Source organism: Patella vulgata, chromosome 9 (genome assembly GCF_932274485.2).
Source record: "Patella vulgata chromosome 9, xgPatVulg1.2, whole genome shotgun sequence".
In the NCBI taxonomy this organism is placed as follows: Eukaryota; Metazoa; Mollusca; class Gastropoda; family Patellidae; genus Patella; species Patella vulgata.
Window position 1 is genome coordinate 23,213,307 of NC_065887.2, and position 6,878 is coordinate 23,220,184.

The following is a 6,878-nucleotide window of genomic DNA, read 5'->3' on the forward strand; positions in this document are numbered from 1 at the left end:
CAGTCCTTAGTCCGGACTTAAACCCGATTGGACAGCTTTGGGATGAAATTCAGAGGAGACTTAATAACTTTGTACCGAGACCAAACACAGCCGATTGATTGCGCCAGGCATTTCTGAGAGTGGTGAGAATGTCGTTCATTAATCGTCTGGTACTCATAGAACAGATATAAAGATTAATTTAAGATAATGTCCTGTTTTTAAACAAGATAAATGTACATAAACTGAAAGTTAACCCGAAGAGCCTAGCGTTATAATAAAAACTAGCAGGGGCCCAAATTCGCAGTACGGCCTGCTCAAAATTCGCCAAGGGTCGAATTCGCCAGGTGCCCAAATTCAGCTGAGGCCCAAATTCGATGTACGTGGTCATGGTGGTTAATTTGACAGCACATATTATGTGGGGGTGGAGCGCGCGACGAAGTGTGATTGGCGAACATACCCCCCCCCCCCCCCACACACACACACACTCACCATCACACTCACACACCCACACCCACAATATGAAGTCAATGGTTATCACTTTATATTATTCTGTGCAACACTTACGCGAACAGGAGTAGGCACGAGTAGCTTCCGGTATAATATAGTAACACAGTAATGGTCGGGGCTTTATATAATAATAATAATAATGCTTTATTCAGTAATACGATCTTATGATCCATAGATCCAAAATATTTCTATATAAATATTACATATTAGCCGAAACTATTTACAGAACTGAAAACATTAAAAGTTGAACTTATATAATAATGATATTTTATTAAACAATGATAATCATGTATAGTGCCTGTAACATAATTAACTAATAAAACTTCATAAATCCAACGTCTGAGAGAAAGTGCTTATAGGAGATATGTCGATAATGACGAAACTGCATTAAAGTCATAATCAACAATATATCTTAATATATAGTAGAGGGCTGATCGAAGTAGGGTTATGAATGAAAAAATATCCCATCTGACAAGAAAAGTTAAATAAATATTATAAATCAAAGCTTCAGTCGGCATTATTGCACACTATATGATCTCGTCTGATTTCTATTTAGTAAATATCCTATTCATTAAAACAGTGCTGGGTTTTGCTTAATTAAGAGTCCCGTATGATTTATTTTCAGAAACTTTTGGATTAGGAAATGTTTTTGTAAATGATGTGTTTCTGTTATTCCTTATTTGTAGACAGATGATAATCGATGATAATATTATCAACACCAACAATGATAACCTGTAAATATATAAACATTTAATTAATTTAATTATGGAACGAGGTAACATGACTTGGTAAAATCTGTCCAAATAAAGAAGGAAATGTAAGGACGGAGAGAATATTCTCTATATACAGCTCTGTGACGACTTGAAATGAATCTTGCGATCTTGTTTATTGCAGTTTTAACGTCCAATACATTATTGATGATATTATGGACAATCAAGATTATTTACGTATGAAGTTAGCATAAACAAGGGTAAAAACATAAAACAGTTCTTGTATGTTCTTCTCTGTCCCTTTGTAATATTTTTTTTTAACTCCAGAAAAAAAAGCGAAGAGAAATAAAAGTATGGCAGTCGAAAAGTCGGGTCCACAAAATTGAAATTAACTATACTAAACAGCAACAAAAACCCCGAAAAAACAACAACAACAACGTCAGTTCGATTTCAAAATCAGAGAGGCACTTTAATCAAATCATTCTAGAAAACGACTTACTACATGGATCAAAGCAAGTTTTTGTGAACAGTATGTTGACACATAAGTGATTAATTCATCACAATTCCAAGACATTACGAGAAGGTTTAGAGTCTGTACACAGTGTCAATAACAGCAGCGCAGCGTCTGTACATGGAGTGGACCAGACGATTGACGAACGCCATTGGCACCTGGAACCACACTCTCAGAAAAGCCTGGCGCAATAAATCGACTGTGTTTGGTCTCGGTGCGACGTTATTAAGTCTACTCTGAATTTCATCCCAAAGATGTTCAATCGGGTTTAAGTCCGGACTAAGGGCTGGCCAGTGCATAATGTTGACATCGTTCTGCTGTAGAAAGTCCCAAGTAACTCTGGCGGTGTAGGCACGGTCGTTGTCATGCTGGAAAACGTTGTTTCAATGACGTGCGAAATGTGGTATGACGTGCGATCTGAGAGCTTGATCGATGTAGCGCACTGCTTTGATGCCGCCTCCTCTCCCTGGAACAAGATTTTGGAACACCACATGACCCACTCTCTGGTTCAGGCCGATTCCAGTCCCAAAACCATTTTGCTTGGACCTCCCCATGAGCCTCGTTCCATGACACATTGGTCAGAATATCGCTGGCCACGTCGACGCCATATTCTAGTCATGCCATCTGCAGTTGATACGCAACATCGACTCTCATCTGTGAACAGAACAGTTCTCCATTGCCTGTGTCGCGAGTTCTGGTGCTTTTGGGCATATTGTAGACGTTCGCGTCGATGGCGAGGGGTGAGGATCGGTCCATAGTAAGGTCTACGGCAATGGGTATTCTCTCTGGTGAGATGTCGGCATTTCATTTCATTTCTTCCGTGTGTTCCCACTGTCTGTGTGCTGTCTCAGATGCCTGTGTAAAGGGATTCTGCATGTGCTGTCGCACAACATGGTGGTCTTGTCGCCTTGCGGTAACCCTTGGTCTACCAGTTCGGGGGCGATCATCCGTGGTGTTGGTGGCCCGAAAGCGTTGGTGAAGATGGTCCGAGCATTGACCTGGAAGTGATTGGCAACGTCGAGTCTTCCAAACGCCTGGTTCCTGTGAGCTATCGTGAGTCGTAGCATGCTGCTGACGTTGTAGTATGAATGATTCAACCAGGTATTCGGGGAGAGGGTGCATTTTATAGGGCTGGTCCCGGTGAACAGCATGTGCAGCATGAGTTACATGAAAATCATGGAGAACACATTACCATCCCAGAAGTCAGGTTGCGTTTTTTAACGCCCACATTGAAATGTGGTCGTATATTGTTGTCGCCCCCGTCGGCGCTATAGAGAGTAAAGTTAATATCCGATTGACTTGAAATTTATCACAGTGTTTAAGGCCATGAGACGAAGAAGCCTATTGATAATTACTGCCAGAGTTATAGCCCTTGATCACTTTGAAAAATCTTGTTGACGCTCTAGAGGCTAAAGTTAATATCCGATTGGCTTGAAATTTATACACATTGTTTAAGGCCGTGAGACGAAGAAGCCCAGTGATTTTCAATGATTTCCTATAATTACTACTACATACCAACATGACGTTTCTTTTGCTGCTTAGTATATCTATGAATTTCGGTGTAAGTTGTCGGTTCATTATGATTGGCAAAAATGATTATTACCCTAGGGTAGGCGTGCCCTCCTTGGCTGGGTGTTAGTTCGGGCCAATTGAACCAAGAATTATTTTAAATGTACTCCTTGTCCTATGTATCATTGGGAAATTATTTGTGTTCTGGGGAGTTATCTATTTTTGCGTTGAGAGATACACGACCACAGCTTATAAATTTCTGAATTTCAGGTTAACATTTTAAGTGTTAAATATAATGTACCTACATTATACATGAAAGTATTATGATAATAATCCACTCTCTGTGGCTGTGTTTACACGGGACTGGAGTCGGGACTGGAGTCGGGGCTGGAGTCGGGACTGGAGTCGGGGCTGGAGTCGGGACTGGAGACGGGCCAGGAGTCGGGCAGCAGTATTTACTTGTTAAATTCATCTCCTAAACATAAAAAAATAATAATATGGATGATCCATATATTAATAATAATCATTTTTTATGAAACAATTAACCAGCGGCTGCCAGGCAAGATACACCCACATTTTGCAAGAGATGGACAGAGAACAAGCTAAAATAAAAGTGATTTTTCGTACAATCAAGGGCAATAATTCAGGAAGTTACGATGCGATATGCGCGAATATCGAAAGGAACCAAGATCATTTGGGTATAAAGTCATGTCAAGTGTCATCAAAATCGGATCAAAATTGTGACTTCTAGAGGATCCACAACCTTGATATACCATATATTTACACTATTTGCGTAGGAGGGGCGGCCAGTTTGTCCGGCAGTTTCGGTTCCATTTTCACGAAATTCGAACTCAGCCATCATTAGGGTGTAACGGTGGTATATTCAAACGTTTTCGTTTTTTTTTTAAATCGGATAAAAATTGTGACCTCTAGAGGGACCACAAGCCATCATTAGCGTGTAACGGTGATATATTCAAACGTTTTTTTTTAAATCTGATAAAAATTGTGACCTCTAGAGGGACCACAAGCTAAAAACGCGATTTTTCGTAAAATCAAGGGCCATAATTCAGTAAGTTACGATCCGATGTGCGCGAATATCGGACGGAACCAAGATCTTTGGCTTATAAACATGCATTTCAAGTTTCCTCAAAATCAGATGAAAATTGTGACCTCTAGTGTGTCCACGAGCTAAAAACGTGATTTTTTGTACAATCAGGAGCCAGAATCAGTTTAGATCGGATACATGCCAATATCGAAAGGAATCGAGACGTCAAATTGTGGACGGACGAACGGACTGGCGTCCAGACGGACGGGCGCATAAAAATGAAATGAAAGGGGTTAGATGTCCTACATATACGTCATATGGTGTGTCATGAGGAAAATGTTGTCTGAACAGATCGGCATTTTCGTCTACTTTTCGTTGAATTCCATCTGCCATCAGAATTTACGAGCACACCTACGGGAGCACTGTCAAGGGGAAACCACTCTGTAAAATCCCTATGAAGTTTCTCGGACAACACAGGGATCGAACCCGGGACCTCCTGGTTAGTGAGCCAACGTCTTACTCACTGAACCAATGTAAGAGGTAAATAAAGTGACTAAATAAATGTTTTATGTAATAAATATTATTAACGTGACATAATTTAAGGCATTTAAATTTAATGTCTATAAATATAGAATGACCAAGTATATTAGTACATATAGAGATATTTAATGTCCGCCCAAAACACACTAGGTTATTTTGAGACTAATGTATGGTATTATATAGTTTTAAGATGACGGGGAAGAAACGCAGTAAATTATACTAACATATATAGCGCTGCCAGCGGGAAATTCTCCTTTAACATCAAGTTGGCCCTCTTCTGTTGTGTCACATTTTAAATAGACCTGTAATGTTCTGAAAAAGAAGGCATGATATGATACTAAAACAGGTTTTTTTTCTCGGAGCGTGTCATGCTCTCCTGTGTGGATAACTGGTAATTTGGAAGGGTAGTATAACATATCTATGCCTAGCCAAGTATTAACAGTACCCTGTCACTGGAGAATGTTAACAGAATAGACATTACACCAGTCTTAGTTTAACACGACCGACATTAAACCAGTAGATGTTAAACCATTCTATATTTAACAGGGTTGATATTAAACCCAGTTTACATGTGTATCCAACTTGTTAGACGTTACGTAAGTGTAGGACCTAATATTACCTACCTTTTAACATCTGTTGTGGCATCATATTCAATATATAGTCCATTGGTGGCATCTACTTTAAACGCTGCGCTATCTTGAGTTCCTATACTATAATAATTGGTCATATCGGTTTGACATCCCTGAAAATTAATCATTTTTACAACAGTTTAATATTATCTTTCTATTTTCCATCTTTCCCAAATTGTCAGATCAGATTCCATTAAGTTACAATGACTTATATTGTAATAAACTTACAGAAACAGATGTACATCCACTTTCAGTGAATTCCTGACATGGATTATAAGAAAAATAATAACTTCCAGCGTCATCTTGTATATCTTTAAACCTATAAAACATCAATGATACAAATATACATATTATCTTTTTTAAACCTATAAAACATCAATGATACAAATATACATATTATCTTTTTTAAACCTATAAAACATCAATGATACAAATATAGATGTCATCTTATTTAAACATATGAAACATCTGTGACAAATGAGGATCTCTTTTCCAAAACAAAATAAGCGCAAATCAGACCTTCATTTCTTTTTCTTTTTTTTTTCAAAATCTTTTTTTTTTAATTCTCTGTAGTGTAGCTATCTCAGACAGAGAAATGGGGTGTAATATCACTCAACATTAAGTAGGTCATTTCGGGCCTAACATACTGTACGATTTTATTTTAATAATTCGCTTGTGCGAAGGGATCTTTAACAGAGAAAACCATGAGGTTAGGCAGATGACCCTAGCCTGGTCGCATGCAAGTTTGGGATCGAAGCCACGCCACTTGACTCAATAACAGACCTTATGATATAAGATGCCCGAGTTAGAACCCCAACCCCAACCCAAATTTTGACCATGAACCGGGCTATCTGCTTATGGACCAATCCGTACAATTATACTACATGTAGTTTTCAGGGAGGTGGGTGGAGGACAAAATTTATATGCAATAGTTAGTTTACTTACTTCGGACTTCCGGAAAGTGGAGTTAAATCTATAGTACCCTCAGAATTTTGGCAAGAACATGCTGAGATTTTAACACATGCATCAACTGCTCCTATAATCGAAATTTTCATACATAGAATAAAAACAGTGAGGAGAAAAAACAGAGACTTTGAATTACTCAACACCATCTTGAACCAGAGAATTATAGTTACGTGAATGGTCTATTATCTCTAGTCGGTCACATGTAGATATATAGATGTATAATGATAATGTATTATGATTACATTTTAACATGATGGTGATAACGGTCGGATAAAATGTTATTAAACCAGTGTTGAAATCAGTTTGTGTCGACATGCCTTTTATCTTTTCATCGTTTACCGTGAAACAAAGTAGTGCAGCTTTTACGGTTGTGCTAATATTTCTGGATATATATATATATATTCTTAATAAAGTAGGGGATATTGAAATGCAAATACCTATACAGGCTGTGATATGATAAATAGTCTGATAGTATGTTCACA

The 6,878-nt window shown here is 38.3% G+C and overlaps 1 long non-coding RNA gene across 1 annotated transcript; it reads right to left on the reverse strand.

The window, feature by feature from the left end:
- Positions 1 to 722: 722 nt before the first annotated feature.
- Positions 723 to 6,510, reverse strand: LOC130014356 (uncharacterized). Its single transcript, XR_008789335.1, has 6 exons — positions 6,376 to 6,510; positions 5,659 to 5,749; positions 5,425 to 5,543; positions 5,026 to 5,113; positions 3,522 to 3,691; positions 723 to 1,218 (listed from the first exon to the last, which is right to left on the reverse strand). It is a non-coding gene; the product is annotated as an uncharacterized LOC130014356 (long non-coding RNA).
- Positions 6,511 to 6,878: the final 368 nt, after the last annotated feature.